At 44.2% G+C, this 19,810-nt stretch overlaps 1 protein-coding gene across 1 annotated transcript in view; it reads right to left on the bottom strand.

Annotated features, from left to right (window-relative positions):
- Positions 1 to 19,810, bottom strand: part of LOC140197109 (galectin-3-binding protein-like) — a 54,656-nt gene that overhangs the window by 1,299 nt on the left and 33,547 nt on the right. The gene's annotated exons all lie outside the window — the stretch shown is intronic.

The raw sequence follows: 19,810 nt of genomic DNA, 5'->3' as shown, positions 1-19,810 counted from the left end.
TCACTCTGTTGTTGTCCATCAGTCACCAGACCATCACTCTGCTGTTGTCCATCAGACACCAGACCATCACTCTGTTGTTGTCCATCAGACTCCAGACCATCACTCTTTGATGTCCATCAGACTCCAGACCATCACTCTGTTGTTGTCCATCAGACACCAGACCATCACTCTGCTGTTGTCCATCAGACACCAGACCATCACTCTGTTGTTCTCCATCAGACTCCAGACCTTTACTTTACAGTTGTCCATCAGACACTGGACCATCACTCTGTTGTTGTCCATCAGACACCAGACCATCACTGTGTTGTTGTGCACCAGACACCAGACCATCACTCTACTGTTGTCCACCAGACACCAGATAATGATTCTGCTGTTGTCTACCAAGTTCCATGTACCTATCCAGGAGTCTCTTAAAAGACCCTATCGTATCTGCCTCCACCATCACTGGCAGCCCATTCCATGCACTCACCACTCTCTGAGTAAAAAAAACTTACCCCTGACATCTCCTCTGTACCTACTTCCAAGTACCTTAAAACTGTGCCCTCTCATGTTAGCCATTTCAGCCCTGGGAAAAAGCCTCCGACTATCCACACGATCAATGCCTCTCATTATCTTATACACCTCTATCAGGTCACCTCTCATCCTCCATCGCTCTAAGGAGAAAAGGCCGAGTTCACGCAACCTGTTCTCATAAGGCATGCTCCCCAATCCAGGCAACATCCTTATAAATCTCCTCTGCACACTTTCTGTAGTTTCCACATCCTTCCTGTAGTGAGGTGACCAGAACTGAGCACAGTACCCCAAGAAGCTTCTGACTAGGGTCTTATATAGCTGTAACAGTACCTCTCTGCTCTTAAACTCAATCCCACGATTGATGAAGGCCAATGCACCGTACACCTTCTTAACCACAGAGTCAACCTGCACAGCAGCTTTGAGTGTCCTATGGACTCAGACCCCAAGATCCTTCTGATCCTCCTGTTACGTACACGCAACCCTGTAAAAGTACCAGCAGCAAAGGACCACACCTGGAGTCAGATCTTGTGGTTAACAATCACTTGCCCATAAGGATATTGGTTCCCCCCGGGTGGGTGTAACCCTTCCCTTTTGTACAGGTCATACCTTCCCCAGAAAAGATCCCAGTGATCCATAAATCTGAACCAATTCCCCTTGCACCAGTTCCTCAGCCACACATTCATCTGCAAAACTATCCTATTCTTACACTTGTTGTTGTGTAGCAATTCAACATTCTTTTTCAGCTTTCTACCTAACTCCCCAAAATCTCTCTCAGGGACCTCCTCACCTGTCCTACCTTTGTCATTAGTTCAAGATGCACAAGGCCTCTGGCTACTCTCCCTCCCCCTTTAGAATGCCGTGCACCCGATACTAGAAATCCCCGACCTGAGCACCTGGGAGGCTTCATATTATCCGAGTGTCTCTATCTTGCACACATAATCTCATCTCTGTTCCTCTGATTACCAGTCTCTTATCACCAGTGTGATCATCTTCACCTCTCTTCTCTTCTGAGCCACAGCTCCAGACTCAGTGCCAGAGACCTGGTTGCTGTGCTCTCCCGGGATAGGTTGTCCCCTCAACAATTTCTAAAGTGGTATACTTACTATCGAGGGCAACAGCTACAGGGGTATTCTGCACTGGCTGCCCACTTACCTTCCTTCTCCAGACAGTCACCCAGTTACATGTCCCCTGTAACCTAGGGCCAACTACCTGCCTGTAGCTCCTATCGATCACCGCCTCACTGTCCTGTATGAGCTGAAAGTCAAGGAGCAGCAGCTCCATACGTTCTCTGAGGAGCTGCAGCTCAGAGTAACTGATGCAGACATGGTTATCAGGGAGGCTGCGAGTCTCCCAGGATTCCAACATCAGATCAAATGTCAAGGCGGCTGGAAATAAGACCATAACACCATAAGACAGAGGAGCAGAATTAGGCGATTAGGCCGTTAGGCCCACAGAGACTGCTCCACCATTCCACCATGGCTGATCCTTATTTTCCCCTCCTCAACCTCTTTTTATGCTGTATATAAATGATTTAGATGATGGAATGGATGGCTTTGTTGCCAAGTTTGCAGATGACATGAAGATTGATGGAGGGGCAGGTGGTGTTGAGGAAACAGGTAGGATGCAGAGGGACTTAGACAGATTAGGAGAATGGGCAAGAAAGTGGAAAATGAAATACAATGTTGGAAAATACAAAGTGAGAATGCACTTTGATAGTAGAAATAAATGTGCGGAATATTTTCTAAATGAGAAGAAAATCCAAGAATCTGAGATGCAGAGGGACTTGGGAGTCCTTGTGCAGAACACCCTGTAAGTTAACTTGCCCGTTGAGTCAGTGGTGAGGAAGGCAAATGCCATGTTAGCATTCATTTCAAGAGGTCTAGAATACAAGAGCAGGGATGTGATGCTGAGGCTTTATAAGGCACTGGTGAGGCCTCAGCTTGAGTATTGTGAACAGTTTTGGGCCCCTCATCTTAGAAAAGATGTGCTGGCATTGGAGAGGGTCCAGAGGAGGTTCACAAGAATGATTCCAGGAATGAAAGTGTTGTCACACTAGGAACATTTGATGGCTCTGGGTTTGTACTCACTGGAATTCAAAAGGATGAGGGGGGATCTCATTGAAACTTCTCGAATGTTGAAAGGCCTGGACAGAGTGGATATGGCAAGGATGTTTCCCATGGTGGGAGAGTTTAGGACAAGAGGGCACAGCCTCAGGAGAGGGGCGTCCTTTCAAAACAGTGATACGAAAAAATTTCTTTAGCCAAAGGGCGGTGAATTTATGGTATGGTAGGATGCAGGAACCGTGGTGTACAAAGGCTATAATAAATCTAGTCCAGAAGAAAAGAAATGCTTACAAAAGGTTCAGAGAGCTAGGTAATGTTAGAGATCTAGAAGATTATAAGACTAACAGGAAGGAGTTTAAGAAGGAAATTAGGAAAGCCAGAAGGGGCCATGAGAAGGCCTTGGTGGGCAGGATTAAGGAAAACTCTAAGGCATTCTTCAAGTATGTGAAGAGCAAGAGGATAAGACGTGAAAGAATAGGAACTATAATGTGTGACAGTGGGAAAGTGTATGGAACCAGAGGAAATAGCAGAGGCACTTAATGAATACTTTACTTCAGTATTCACTATGGAAAAGGATCTTGGTGATTGTAGTGATGACTTGCAGCAGACTGAAAAGCTTGAGCATGTAGATATTAAGAAAGAGGATGTGCTGGAGTTTTTGGAAAGCATCAAGTCAGATAAGCCATTGGGAACGGAACCAGATATACCCCAGGCTACTGTGGGAGGCAAGGGAGGAGTTGGCTGAGCCTCTGCCGATGATCTTTGCATCATCAATGGGGACAGGAGAGGTACCGAAGGATTGAAGGGTTGCGGATGTTGTTCCTTTATTCAAGAAAGGGAGTAGAGATAGCCCAGGAAATTATAGACCACAGAGTCTTACTTCAGTGGTTGGTAAGTTGATGGAGAAGATCCTGAGAGGCAGGATTTATGAACATTTGGAGAGGTATGATATAATTAGGAATAGTCAGTATGGCTTTGTCAAGGGCAGGTCGTGCCTTATGAGCCTGATTGAATTTTTTGAGGATGTGACTAAGCACATTGATGAAGGAAGAGCAGTAGATGTAGTGTATATGGGTTTCAGCAAGGCATTTGATAAGGTACCCCATGCAAGGCCTTTGATGCCATGTTTAATCAAGCTTCGCCTTAAATACACCCAATGACCTGGCTTCCACAGCTGCATGATATAACAAATGCCATAAATTCACCACTTTCTGGCTAAAGAAATTTCTCCACATCTCTGTTTTATATGGACACCCTTCTATACTGCGGCTGTGCCTTCTTGTCCTAGACTCCCCCACCATGGGAAACATCCTTTCCACATCAAAAGGTTTCGGTAATATCCTCTCTCATCCAACAAGTACAGACCAGGAGCCATCAAATATGGCTTGTATGATAACCCTTTCATTCCCAGAATCATCCTTGTGAACCTCCTCTGGACCCTCTCCAATTTTAGCACATCTTTTCTTAGATGAAGAGCCCAAAACTGTTCACAATACTCAAAGTGAGGCCTCACCAGTGCCTTATAAAGCTTCAGCATCAAATTCCTGCTCTCACATTCAACTCTTTATATGAATGCAAGGATGCAGTTTTCTTCCTTACCACCTACTCAACCTTCAAGTTAACTTTTAGGGTGTTCTGCACAATGACTCCCAAGTCTCTTAGTATCTCACATTTTTGCATGCTCTCCCCAGTTAGAAAATAGTCTGCACATTTATTTCTACTACCAAAATGCATTACCATGCATTTTCCAACATTGTATTTCATTTGCCACTTCCCTACCCATTAGCCTAATCTGTTTAAGTCCTTCTGCAGCCTACCTGTTTCCTCAACACTATCCTTCCACCAATCTTTCTATCATCTGCAAAATTGGCAACAAAGCCATCTATTCCATCATCTCAATTATTGATATACAGCGTAAAAAGAAACAGCCCCAACACCAACCCCTGCGGAATACCACTAGTCACTGACAGCCAACCAGAAAGGGATCCTTTTATTCCCACTCGCTGCCTCCTACCAATTAGCCAATGCTCTAACCATGTTAGTAACTTTCCTGTAATACCATGGGCTCTCAACTTGGGAAGCAGCCTGTGTGTCACTTTGTCAAAGGCCTTCTGAAGTTCAAATATACAACATCTACTTAAGGCATCCGTTAGTCTTGCGAGACCTGGAAAATCTTCACTCTCCAGGGCGCAGGCCTGGGCAAGGTTGTATGGAAGACCAGCAATTGCCCATGCTGCAAATCTCCCCCCTCCATGACACCAATGTTGTCCAAGGGAAGGGCACTAGGACCCATACAGCTGGGAAGTAGTGTCGTCGCAGAGCAATGTGTGGTTAAGTGCCTTGCTCAAGGACACAACACGTTCCCTCGGCTGGGGCTCGAACTCACGACCTTCAGGTAGCTAGTCCAATGCCTTAACCACTTGCCCACACAACTACATCCCCTTTATCTATCCTACATGTAATCTCCTCAAATAATTCCAACAGATTTGTCAGGCAAGATTTTCCCTTAAGGAAAGCATGCTGACCTTGTCCTGTGACACCAAGTACTCCATAACCTCATCCTTAACAATTGACTCCAACATTTTTCCAACCACTGAGGTTAGGCTAACTGGTCTATAATTTCCTTTCTGCTGCCTTCCTCCTTTCCAAAAGAATGGAGTCCAGTGATTTTAGAAAGATCATTACCAATGCCTCTTCAATCTCTCCTGCTACCTCTTTCAGAGCCCTAGGGTGGGATTCATCTAGTCCAGGTGACTTATGTAGCTTTAGGTATCTGCACCCATTTCTCTTCCTTCACACACTACAACAGCTGGCACACTGCTAGTGTCTTCCACAGTGAAGACTGATGCAAAATACTCATTTAGTTCATCGGCCATCTCCTTCTCCCCTGTTATTATTACTGTCCACTTTGATATTGTTTGCTAGTTTGCTTTCATATTTCATCTTTTCCCTTCTAATGACTTTTTTTAGTTGCTCTCTGTAGGTTTTTAAAAGCTTCTCAATCATCTATCTTCCCACTACTTTTTGCTTTGTTGTATGCCCTCTTTTGCTTTTACGTTGTACACATCTCACGCAAAGAACATAACACAGCCCTTGGAATCATTCTCGCTGAACTAACTGTATCCCAACAGGCTAGGAATGGAAAAAAAAAAGAAAAAGAGAAACTTACCAGATACTTACCTTGCCCAAGCCAGATCTCACCAAAGACTGATGAACCCAGGCCACCCTAAAACTGGCCCACTCACAAAAGGCCGTCGCAAGAATCAAATCAAATCAAATTCATGTTTGATGGCTGCTCCACTTGTGCCTGCCTTATCTTTAATCATCCTTCCTAATGAATCTCGCTCAGTGATTGATCGCAGTCCAACTCCGTAAAACTGCACTGAATGTATCCTTAGGGACAGTGATGGACACCACATCCCTCCTGCACCCAGGGGGACAGTGACGGTCACTGCTCCATTCCTGCACCCAGGGGGACAGTGACGGACACCACATCCTCCTGCACCCAGGGGAACAGTGACGGTCACTGCTCCATTCCTGCACTCAGGGGGACAGTGACGGACACTGCTCCATTCCTGTACCCAGGGGAACAGTGACAGACACCACATCCCTCCTGCACCCAGGGGACAGTGACAGACACCACTCCCTTCCTGAACCCAGCGGTGATGGTCGGTGGAGAACAGCTCACTTCCTGAACATAAGAGAATGGTGAGTGGACACCGTGCACCCGTGGAGACAGTGGGTGGGGACCACTCCTTCTGCACATACACTGCCTTACCTCATCACGCTCCTCCTGGTCCCAGTGGGTTCACGCCACCTCCTTCCTGCACCCAACGTGTGCTCCCTCCACACAGACACTAATCTTCTTGCACCCAAGGGAACGGTAGGAGCTGAACACCTGGGGATGAATGTCTGTTGGACGACACGGGTCAAGGTCTGGGCAGCGGGCAGGAAGTGGTGACAAGTTCAAACTCCGATCAGCAGCCATCTATCTGATTGATTTCTTTAGAAATACGGCTCGAAACATGCCTTTTCAGCCCAGCAACACACTGATTTAACCCCTGGGCTCATCCCAGGACAATTTGCAATTATCAATTAACCTGCTAACTGGGGAAGAAACCCAGAGCACCTGGAGGAAACATACATGGTCAGCAGGAGGACCTACAAACTCGTTACAGACAGCGTCGGAATTAAACTCCCATTTCCAACAGCCCTGAGCTGAAATGGTGGCTGTTGAATTGTAGATAGTAAGCAGGGGTGATGGACCAAATGGCCTGCTCCAGATCCTAAGCCTTTTTCTTTGTTCCTTGCATGGTCTTGCAGATACCAATCACTGAGCTGGCAAGGTAAACAGGTTTCCTGAGCTTCATCACTGTCAGCAGGGATTGAGCCCGTGTCTGGCTGTGGCCTAAAGCAGGTTTGGCCAAATCACAGAAAAATATGTGGAGGCACAGAGTGAGGCCCTTCAGCCCAAGTGGTCCATGCTAACCCAAGGCAATGAGTGGGAATAAAGGGAGCTTTTTCTAGTTGGCTGCCGGTGACTGGTGGTATTCCTCAGCGTTCAGTATCGGGACCGCTACTTTTCACATTGTTTGTCAATGATTTGGATGATGGAATTGATGGCTTTTTTGAAAGGTTTGCAGATAATATGAAGGTAGGTGGAGGGCAGGTAGTTTTGAGGAAGTAGAGAGGCTACAGGAGGACATAGACAGATTAGGAGAATGAGCAAAGAAATGGCAGATGGAATACAGTGTTGAGAAGTGTATGGTTATGCACTTTGACAGAAGAAATTAAAGGGTTGACTATTTTCTAAGTAGAGAGAAAACAAAAAAACTGACCTGCAAAGGGACGTGCAGGATTTCCGAAAGGTTAAATTGCAGGTTGAGTCTGTGGTGAGGAAGGCAAATGCAACTGTAATGCCCTGGTTTACATTTTAACTGTTATGCTGTATGTACTTCATTTTGGCAGTTCTGCACAAGCAGTCTGTTCTGTTTTCAAGCTTGCTTGGGTTACTGTTGAAGATGGAGAAATATATGCCATCCAATTAGGCTGTTCAGATTAAGGGGAGGTTTCTCTGGTGAGGGAGACTGAGGTTGGGCTTTTGTTCGTGAGGAGATAAAGAGAGAAGACGCTGGGGAGAACCAGAGTCGTAACATACAATCTGGGAGGAGACTCATTTATTCGAGACGGACTGCGAGCGACGTTCGGAAGGTGGTGTGTGCTTTCACGTTGACCGAGGGCCCAGCGCGTGGGTGACAGAGAAGTTCAAGATGAGCTCCAGTTTGTGCACATTTGACTGTTTAATCAGAATGCGCCCTTTCCTTTTTGGTATTCTTTACTAACTCTTCAGTTAAGATTCATAAATATAATTCCTTTAATCATATGCAGTGTTATTTTGTGGCATTAATTTGTAACAAATGACACAGCATCCACACAGATAGGGGTTTGGGGTGGGATGGAGCGTGCCTCAGTCTGACGAGTTTGGTGGGGCCGGAGGTTGTCTTCTCTAGACCTACGCAGCCGAGGAAGCCAGGATGTTTCACAATGTTAGCATTCATTTCAAGAGAACTAGAATATAAAAGGAAGGTTGTAATTCTGAAACTTTATAAAGCACTAGTGAGGCCTCCGTTGGAGCACTGTGAGCAGGAGTGGGCCCCTTATATTAGAAAGGATATGCTGAAACTGGAGGGTAATAAGATTATAATAAATAGAGAAAACGTAGAATTGGCTGGCTGCATCGGAAAGAAAATGTGTTGATTGCACAAAAAATAGCTGGGTGATGTGCACTGAACAAATTGAACAGTATTTTAACGCAAATGGAACAGCCACTGAGAAGTGAGTGTCAGTTTTACTGAGTGCAATAGGTGAAGGAGCATTCAGTTTGCTTAGTTTAACTGCTCCAATCAAACTGGCCAGAATTAGCTTTGCTGATATTGTTAACATAATGAAAAAAGTATTTAGAACCCAAACCATTGTTGATTGCAGAATGCTTTAGGCTTCGTAAGCAGAATCAAGAGGAAAGGGAGTCCGGTTCAGCATATGTGGCTGAATTGAAGCTGTCTGAGCATTGCCAGTTCAGTGATGGGCTTAATGATGCACTGACAAATAGCTTAGATTGTGGAATCTTATAAAAAAGAATTCAAGATCAGCTCTTAACTGAAGAACAACTATTATTCAAAAGAGCAGTTAAAATTGCTGTATCAATGGAAACAGCAGACAGAGACACAACTGAGCTGCAGTCAGGAATGAAAATGAATGGGAACCAAATTGCTGCGTCTGGACAGAAACTGATCTGGCCAAACAAATTGTGTTACCGTTGTGGCAGAGGTTCACATAAACCACATAAACTATGCCGGTTTAAAAGCAAAGCATGCCAAAAATGTAACAAAGTAGGACACAGACAAAGAGCATACTGGGTAGACAAAAATAAATGGACTTCAGAAGGAAGAGAAAAAGATGAAAAGGCAAGTTGCAGTTTCAAAAAGAGCACTAATCTGCATGCTGTTGATGATCTCAAACATTGAAAATCTCAATCAGAATCAGATTTATTATCACCGGCATGTGACGTGAAATTTGTTAACTTAGCAGCAGCAGTTCAATGCAATACATAATCTAGAAAAGGAATAAATAAATAAAAGTATATGTATTTTTTGAATAGATTAAAAAAACGTGCAAAAACAGAAATACTGTATTTTTAAAAAAGTGAGGTAGTGTCCAAAGACTAAATGTCTTTTAGGAATCAGATGGCAGGGGGGAAGAAGCTGTTCTTGAATCACTGAGTGTGTGTCTTCAGGCTTCTGTACCTCCTACCTGATGGTAACAGTGAGAAAAGGGCATGTCCTGGGTGCTGGAGGTCCTTAATAATGGACGCTGCCTTTCTGAGACACCGTTCCTTGAAGGTGTCCTGGGTACTTTGTAGGCTAGTGCCCAAGATGGAGCTGACTAGATTTACAACCTCCTGCAGCTTCTTTCGGTCCTGTGCAATAGCCCCACCATACCAGACAGTGATGCAGCCTGTCAGAATGCTCTCCACAGTACAACTATAGAAGTTTTTGAGTGTATTTGTTGACATGCCAAATCTCTTCACACTCCTAATAAAGTATAGACACTGTCTTGCCTTCTTTATAACTACATCGATATGTTGGGACCAGGTTAGATCCTCAGTGATCTTGACACCCAGGAACTAGAAGCTGCTCACTCTTTCCACTTCTGATCCCTCTATGAAGATTGGTATGTATTCCTTCATCTTACCCTTCCTGAAGTCCACAATCAGCTCTTTCGTCTTACTGACATTGAGTTCCAGGCTGTTGTTGCGGCACCACTCCACTAGTTGGCATATCTCACTCCTGTACACCCTCTCAAAACCACCTGAGATTCTACCAACAATGGTTGTATCATCTGCAAATTTATAGATGGTATTTGAGCTATACCTAGCCACACAGTCATGTGTATATAGACAGTAGAGCAGTGGGCTAGCACACACCCCTGAGGTGCACCAGTGTTGATGGTCAGCGAGGAAGATGTGTTATCACCAATCCGCACAGATTGTGGTCTTCCAGTTAGGAAGTCGAGGATCCAATTGCAGAGGGAGGTACAGAGGCCCAGGTTCTGCAACTCCTCAATCAGGGGTAAAAGCACATCAAGAGTAAAATAGTGTTAAATGAATATGCCACACCCTCGTTTTGCAAAGCCAGTATGGTTCCTTATCAGAATCAGGTTTAATATCACCAGCATATGTCATAAAATTTGTTAACTGTGAGGCAGCAGTACAATGCAATGCATGATAAATATGGGAAAAAAACAATTACAGTAAGTGTGTGTGTGTATATATATATATATATATATACACACACACATATATATATATACACACATACATATATATATATACATACATGCACATATACATACATATACATATATATACATATACACATACACACATACATACACATATATACATACATACACACACATACATATACATACACATACATACACATATATATATATACACACACACACACAGTATGTTAAATAATAAAATTAAATAAGTAATGCAAAAACAGAAGTGACGTAGTGAGGTAGTGTTGCAACACACACAAAATACTGGAAGAACTCAGCAGGTCAGGCAGCATCTGTGGAAAAGAGCAAACAGTCGACATTTCAGGCCAAGACCCTTCATCTGTTCAGCATTTTGTGTGTGTTGCTTGGATTTCCAGCATCTGCAGATTTTCTCATGTAAGTGAGTTTAATGTCCATTCAAAGCTCGGATGGAAGAGGAGAAGAGGCTGTTCTTGAATCACTGAGTGTGTGTCTTCAGGCTTCTGAATCACCTTCCTGATAGTGGCAATGAGAAGAGGGCATGTCCCGGGTGGTGGGGGGTCCGTAATGATGGATACTTCCTTGTTTGCTCCTTGAAGATGCCTTGGATACTATGGATGCTGGTGACGAACTTTACAATTCTCTGCAGCTTACTTCGATGTTGTGCAGAAGCACCCCTATACCAGGTGGTGATGCAGCCAGCCAGAATTCTCTCTAGGTACAGATGTTGAAGTTTTTGAGTGTTTTAGGTGACATACCAAATCTCCTCAAACTATGAAATATGGCAGCTGTCTTGCCTTCTTTATAGCCACATTGATATGTTGGAACCAGGTTAGGTCCTCAAAGATATTAACACCCAGGAATTTGAAATTTCTCACTCTCTCCACTTCTGATCCCTCCATGAGGACTGGTGTATGTCTCCGTCTCATCATTCCTGAAGTCCACAATCAGCTCTTCGGTCTTACTGATGTTGAGTTCAAGGTTGTTGCTGCAACACCACTCAACTAGTTGGTATATCTTACTTTTATACGCTCTCTCCTCACCATTTGAGATTCTGCCTGCAATGGTTGTATCATTAGCAAATTTATAAATGCCATTTGAGCACAGTCATGGTTGAAGGCAGAGTAGAGCAGTGAGCTAAACACACATCCCTGAACCATACCAACATTGATCAGCAGCAATGTTATTACCAATTCATACAGATCATAAGAAGTTGAAGATCCAGTTGCCGAGGGAAGTACAGAGGCCCTGGTTCTGGAGAGTTTTGATCAGGACTGTAAGGATGATGGTGTTAAACATCAAGCTATAGTCAACAAACAACATCCTGACATTTGTATTGTCCAGGTGATCCAAGGCTGCGTGGAGAGCCATTGAGATTGTGTCTGCCTTACCTATTGTGACGATAGGCAAATTGTAGTGGGTCTGGTCCTTGCAAAGGCAAGAGATATACATCCATGGTAAAACAGCCAGTGAGCCTGATGGCGATGGAGGCTGAAGGAATTGTTTCCAAAGTTGAATAGAGTCCATGGCAATGCCAGTGATCCCAGTAACCAAAAAAACAGGTCGGTGAGAAAATGTGGTGATTTTAAGGATATCATCAACCCAGCACTATTCAATAGCCTCTGGTCAGGATAGTGGATATCTTTGCAGATCATTCTGGAAGGAAACATTTAAGCAAAGCAGACATAGCTGCAGCCGACCTACAGATGGAGATAAGCCCATAAGACATAGGAGCAGAATTAGGCCATTTAGTCATCAAAATGGAAGAACAGTCCAAAGTCACCGTAAACAATCACAAAGGACCTTATTGCTAATACAGTATAGGCTTATTTTTGGAGTGGCACCTGCACGCGCACTCTGACAGAAAGACTCCGACCAGGTGCTGCAAGGATGCCCGGGCACTCGGTGCCAGCAGTAAGGATGATAAGGAGCATTAGTGGCAGACCAATCGATTCAGAGAGTTTTGCACAGGTCGGGGAGAAAAGTTTTTAAAAAGGAGCATTTCACGGGTCTCGGTGCATTAGTGGCAGAACAATCAATTCGAAGAGAGAGAGAGAGCTTCACACAGATTGGGGAGAAGAATTTAAAAAAGGAGTGTTTCGAAGGAGTCAGTGCACTAGAGTGGTGGGTATGACTGTGAGGCCTGTTCTGGCTGTCAGACGTGGGATGTCTGGGAGATTTCCAGCCTCCCTGATGGCCGCATCTGTGCCAGGTGCATCAAGCAGCAGCTCCTTAGAGACCGAGTTAGGGAACTGGAGCTGCAGCTCGATGACCTTCGGCTTGTTAGGGAGAGTGAGGAGGTGATAGACAGGAGTGACAGGCAGGTAGTCATTCTTGGGCCATAGGAGACAGATAAGAGAGTATCACAAGAGGGAAGGGAGGGCATCAGGTAGCGGAGAGCAACTCTGTGGCTGTCCCCCTTAACAATAAATAAGTACTCCATTTTGAGTTCTGTTGGGGAGGGGACAACCTACCTGGGGGAATTAGCACTGGCCGTGCAAAAAAATAAGGATGGTAATTTGCCTCCCAGGTGCCAGGGTTCATGATGTTTCTGAGCGCGTCTACAATATCCTGAGAAGGGAGGGTGAGCAGTCAGAGGTCGTGGTATATATTGGTACCAACAACGTAGGTAGAAAAAGGGTGGAGATCCTGAAAGCAGAATACAGGGAGTTAGGAAGGAAGCTGAGAAGCAGGACCTCAAAGGTAGTAATCTCAGGATTGTTGCCTGTGCCATGCAGGGAACATTTGCATGGAGTTCTGCATAGGTATGTTTGATTGAGGCAAGGAAAGGATGGTAGAGTTAAACAGCCATGATGCACAAAGTATGTAGAAAATCTAGTTAAGAAGAAAAGCTAATGAAAAGTTCAAGAAACTAGGTACTGTTCAAGCACTAGAAAATTACTAGGAAGGAGCTTAAGAATGGAATTAGGAGAGCCACAAGGGGCCATGAGAAGGCCTTGGTGGACAGGATTAAGGAAAACCCCAGGGCATTCTACAAGTATGTGAAGAGCAAGAGGATGAGCTGTGTGAGAATAGGACCAGTCAGGTACGATAGTGGAGACGTGTGCACGGAGTTGGCAGTGGTAGCAGAGGTACTTAATGAATACTTTGCTTCAGTATTCGCTAGGGAAAAGGACTTTGGCAATTGTGGGGATGACTTACAGTGGACTGAAACGCTTGAGCATATAGACAATAAGAAAGAGGATGTGCTGGAGCTTTTGAAAAGCATTAAGTTAGGTAAGTCACCGGGACTGGATGAGATATACCCTTGGTTACTATGGGAAGCGAGAGAGGAGATTTCTGTGCCTCTGGCGATGATCTTTGCATCATCAATAGGGATAGGAGAAGTACCGGAGGATTGGAGGGTTGCAAATGTTGTTCCCTTGTTCAAAAAAGGGAGTAGAGATAACCCAGGAAATTATAGACCAGTGAGTCTGACTTCAGTGGGCAAGTTGTTGGAGAGATCCTGAGAGGCAGGATTTATGAGCATTTGGAGAGACATAATCTGATTCGGGATAGTCAGTATAGCTTAAGGGTTAGGTTGTGCCTTACGAGCCTGATTGAATTCTTTGAGGATTTTTTGAATCCTTACTGATGAAGGCAGAGCAGTGAATGTGGTGTATATGGATTTCAATAAGGCATTTGATAAGATTCCCCATGCAAAGCTCCTTCAGAAAGTAAGGAGTTACGGGATCCAAGGAGACCTTGGTTTGTGAATCCAGAACTGGCTTGCCCACAGCAGGCAAAAGGTGGTTGTAGATGTTCATATTCTGCATGGAGGTCGGTGACCAGTGGTGTTCTGCAGGGATCTGTTCTGGGATCCCTCTTTGTGATTTTTATAAATGACCTGGATGAGGAAGTGGAGGGATGGGTTAGTAAGTTTGCTGATAACACAAAGGTTGGGGGTGTTGTGGATAGTGTGGAGGGTTGTCAAAGGTTACAGTGGGACATCGATAGGATGCAGAACTGGGCTGAGAAGTGGCAGATGGAGTTCAACCCAGATAAGTGTGAAGTGGTTCATTCTGGTCAGTCAAATTTGAAGACAGAATGTAGTATTAATGATAAGACTCTTGGCAGTGTGGAGGATCTGAGGGATCTTGGGGTCTGTGTCAATAGGACACTCAAAACTGCTGCACAGGTTGACAGTGTTGTTAAGAAGGCGTATGGTGTGTTGGCATTCATCAGCTGTGGGACTTAGTTGTGAAGTAATACTGTAGCTATATAAGACCTTGGTCACTCCCCACTAGGAATACTGTGTTCAGTTCTGATCAGCTTACTAGAGGAAGGATGTGGATATTATAGAGAGAGTGCTGAGGAGATTTACAAGGATGTTGCCAGGATTGGAGGGCGTACTTATGAGAATAGATTGAGTGTACTTGGCCTTTTCTCCTTGGAGCAACGGAGGATGAGAGGTGGCCTGACAGAGGTGTATAAGATGATGGGAGGCACTGATTGTGTGGATAGTCAGAGGCTTTTTCCCAGGTTGAAATGGCTAACATAAGGGGGCGTAGTTGTAAGGTGCTTGGAAGTAGGTACAAAGGGGATGTCAAGGGTAAGTTTTTCACAGAGAGTGGTGGGTGCATGGACTGCACTGCCAGCTAAAGTGGTGGAGGGTACAGAAGGGTCTTTCAAGAGCCTCTTAGATCGGTACATGGAACTTAGAAAAATAGAGGCTATGTGCTCGGGGAATTCTAGGCAGTCTCTAGAATAGGTTACATGGCTGATACAACATTGTGGGCCAAAGGGCCTGTAATGTGATGTAAATTTCTATGTTCTATCTCCAAAATCTCAAGACAGAGTTAAAATGATTAGATGATTATGGGCCCAGAGCATGATGCAACAAGTGTGAATTCTTTAAACCAAGCATCACCTACTGTGGTCAACAATTGCCGTACAAGGATATAAGTGTGCCAAGAAAATTCAAGCAGAGATGGCCCCAAGACCAAAGGATGTGTCATGGTTGTGATCTTTTTAGGATTTGTCAATTACTATAACAGGTTCTTGCCAAACCTGGCCACTGTGCTCCATCCCATGAACTGTACTACAGATTGGAAAGAAATCACAATAGATGAAACAGTGTGAGGTGGCTTTCCAAAAGGCGGAGGAAATGGTGATGTCAGACACAGTGGTCACACATTATGATCCACATCATCCAGTGAAGCTTGCCTGTGACTCCTTGCCTTCTGATATAGATGCAGCCATGTCACATGTTATGAGTGATGGGAGTGAATGACCTGTAGCATTTGCATCACGTTTTCTTACCGTTATAGAGAAAAAATAAGCACAGGTCAACAGAGGGGTCTTGAGTCTGGCTTGGGGTGCAAAACATTTCAACCAGTACCTGTACGGGAGAGAATTTACCCTCATTACTGATCATCAACCACTAGTATCCATTTTCAATCCACAAACAGCAACAGCATGAATGCAGAGATGGGCTCTGTTTCTTGGAGGATACAATTACAAGATCAAATTCACGAGGGTAACTAATCATAGAAATACCTATGGAAAGCTGTTTACCTTTGGAAAAGGAATTAACTGAAAAATTTACAAAAGAGGACACTCCTCTTGCCGTATGACCCTAGTCAGTTTGGATTTCCAACAACATCTCTTCTTCAGTCTCCATCAGCGCAAGTACAGCAGAGGCTGTGTGTTCACCCCCTTCTGTACCCACTTTTCATGTATGATTGTGTGGTTAAGCACAGCTCCAATGCCAAACACACATTTGCTGATGACACCACTGTCATAGGCTGAATCAACAGTGATGATTCAGTAAGTAGGAGGGAGATTGAAAATTCGCTGCAAGGTGTCACAACAAGAACCTCTTACTCTATCTCAAGACCAAAGAACTGATTATTGACTTCAGGAGAAGGATACCAGCGGTCTGTGTGCCAGTCCTCATTGGAGGATCAAATGTGGAGATTCCTCGTTGTTATCATTTCAGATGAGCTGTCCTATGCCCAGCACGTAAATGCAATTAGAAAGAAATCACGGCAGCACCTCTGCTTTTTTAAGGAGTTTACGAAGATTCAGCATGACATCCAAAGCTTTGACAAACTTCTACAGAGGTGTGGTGGAGACTGTTTTAACTGACTGTATCACAACCTGGTATGGAAACACTAATGCCCTTGAATGGAAAATCCTACGAGTATTGGATACGGCCCAGTCCATCACAGGTAAAGTCCTCCCCACCATCGAGCACATCTACAGGAAACGTTGTCCTAGGAAAGCAGGGACCTCGCCAACCAGGCCATGCTCACTTTGCACTGCTGCCATCAGGAAGGAGGTGCAGGAGTGTCAGGACTCACACCACCAGGTTCAGGAACAGTTACTACCCCTCAACCATCAGGCTCTTTAACCCAAGGGGTTAATTTTACTTGCCCAATCATTGAAATGTTCCCACAACCTATGGACTCACTTTCAAGGACTCTTCATCTCATGTTCTTGATATCGATTGCTTATTTATTTATTATTATTAGTTCTTTTTTTTGTATAGTTTGTTGTCTTTTGCACACTGGTTGAACATCCAAATTGGTGTGGTGTTTCATTGATTCTATTATGGTTATTATTCTGTGATGGATTTAGTGAGTATACCTGCAAGAAAATGAATCTCAGGGTTGTATATGGTGACATATACGTAAATTTACTTTGAACTTTGAATATTCTCCCAAATATTCGCGTGGCCACTTCGGTGGTGATGTCTGTTATCTGTCAAGTAGGGGACCGTGCACAATTCTGATTTGATGATAGGCCTCCAAATAGTAGCCAAGATGTGGGATTGAGATTTCAAAGGGAGCTGGAAAAGGCATGTAATAAGAGTAATGACACAATTGTAATGGGGGTCTTCAATATGCAAGGTGATTGGGAAAATCGGCTGGTGTTGGATCGCAAAAGAGGGAATTTGCTGAATGCCTGTGAGATGGCTTTATACAGCAGCTTGTACTTGAGCCTGCTCGGGGAAAAGCTATCTTAGATTGGGCGTTGTGTAATAACCTACAGCTTGTTGGGGAGCTTAATGTAAAGGAACCCTTAGAAGACAGTGATCATAATATGATTGAATTCAAACTACAATTTGAGAGGGAGAAGCATAAGTCACACGTATCAGTATTGCAATGGAATAAAGGGAATTACAGAGGCATGAGAGAGAAGCTTGCCCAGGTGGATTGGAGGAAGATACTGGTGGAGATGATGGCAGAGCAGAGGTGGCTGAGGTTTACGGGAATAATTCACAAGGTGCAGGATAGGTATGTCCCACAGGAGTAGTTCTCAAATGGCAGGGGTAGGCAACTGTGACTGACAAAGGAAATTAAGGACTGCATAATAGCCAAGGGAAGGGCATATAACGTAGCAAAAGTGAGAGGGAAATTGGATGATCGGGAAGTTTTTAAAATCTAAAATGAAACTGAAAAAACAATAAGAAAGGAAAAAGATGAAATATGAGGGCAAACAAGAGAAAATCTGCAGATGCTGGAAATCCAAGCAACACACACAAAAAGCTGAAGGACTCAGCAGGCCAGGCAGCATCTCTGGAAAAGAGTACGCTCGACGTTTTGGACCAAATCCTACTGAAGGTTCTCTCCCACAATGTCAGCTATACTCTTTTCCAAATATGATGTCAGACTAACCAATAATATAAAGCAGGATACCAAAAGTTATATAAAGAGTAAAAGGAAGGTGAAAGTTGATATTGGACCACTGGAAAATAATGCTAGTGAGGTAGAGGGACAAAGAAATGGCAGATGAACTTAATAAGTACTTTGCATCAGTCTTCACTGTGGAAGCCACTAGCAGTACTCCAGAGGTCCTTGAGTGTCTGGGAACAGAGGTGAGTGCCATTGCAATTACAAAGGAAAAAGTGATAGTCCAACTGAATGGTCCGAAGGTGGATAAGACACCTGGACCAGATGGACTACATCCCAGAGTCCTGAAAGAGTGCTGGAGAGATAACAGGTGCATTGGTCATGATCATATAAGAATCACTTGATTCTGGCATGGTCCTGGAGGACTGGAAAATTGCAAGTGTCATACCATTCTTTAAGAGGGGAGGAAGGCAAAAGAAAGGAAATTATAGTCCAGTTAGCCTTACCTCAGTGGTTGCGAAAGTGTTGGAGTCCATTATTAAGGATGAGGTTTCGGAGTACTCAGAAATTAATAATAAAATAAGTCAAAGTCAGCATGGTTTCTGTAAAGGGAAATCTTGAATGACAAATCTGTTCGAGTTCTTCAAGGAAGTAACAAGCAGGGTTGACAAAGGAGAGGCAATGGATGTCATTTACTTGGATTTTCAGAAGGCATTTGATAAAATGCCACACATGAGGCTGCTTAACATGATAAAATCCTATGGTGTTACAGGAAAGATACTGGCATGGATAGAGGAATGGCTGGCAGGCAGGAGGCAGCGAGTGGGAGTAAAGGGGCCTTTTCTGGTTGGCTGCCAGTGACTAGTGGTTTTCCGCAGGGGTCAGTATTGGGTTGCTACTTTTCACATTGTTTGTCAGTGATTTAGATAATGGAATTGATGGCTTTCTGGCAAAGTTTGCAGATGATACAAAGATAGGTGGAGTGGTAGGTAGTGCTGAGGAAACAATGTGATTGCAGCGGAACTTGGAAGAATGGGCAAAAAATTGGCAGATGGAATACAGTGTTGGGAAATGCATGTTGGTAAAAGATAGAATAGTGAAGACTATTATCTAAATGGGGAGAAAAGTCAAACAGGAGAGGTGCAAAGGGACTGAGGAGTCCTCATGCAAGACCTCCACACAGGTTGAGTCTATGGTAAAGGCGGCAAATACAATGTTGGCATTAACTTCAAGGGGATTAGAATATTAAAACAAGGTGAATATTAAAACAAAATATGATGAGACTTTATAAGACACTTGTCAAACTATACTTGGAATTTTGTCAACCGTTTTGGGCCCCATATCTCAGAAAGGATGTGTTGTTATTGTAGAGAGTTCAGAGGAAGTTCACAAGGATGATTCCGGGAATGAAAGGGTTAACATATGAGAAGTGTTTGGCAGCTTTGGCCCTGTGCTCACTGGAATTTAAAAGAATGCTGGGGGGATCTCATTGAAACCTACTGAATGCTGAAAGGAGTAGAGTTGGAGAGGATGTTTCCTGTGGTGGGAGTCTCCAGAACTAGGCGACACAGCCTCAAAACTGAGAGGCAACCCTTTACAACAGAGGTAAGGTGGATTTTTTTCAGCCAGAGTAGTGAATCTGTGGAATGCTCTGTCACAGGCAGCTGTGGAGGCCAAAGCCAAAGGTATATTTTAAATCAAAAATTGATAGTTTCCCGATCGGTCAGGGCATCAAAGGTTATGGTGGGAAGGCAGGTGTACGGGGTTGCGTGGGATCCGGGATCAGCCACGATGGACAGCGGAGCACTCCTCTGTCTGCGAAGTTGAATCGTT

Source organism: Mobula birostris, chromosome 4, assembly GCF_030028105.1.
Source record: "Mobula birostris isolate sMobBir1 chromosome 4, sMobBir1.hap1, whole genome shotgun sequence".
NCBI lineage: Eukaryota > Metazoa > Chordata > Chondrichthyes > Myliobatiformes > Myliobatidae > Mobula > Mobula birostris.
The sequence above is the reverse complement of the archived record's forward strand: the minus strand, read 5'-3'. Positions and strand labels throughout refer to the sequence as shown.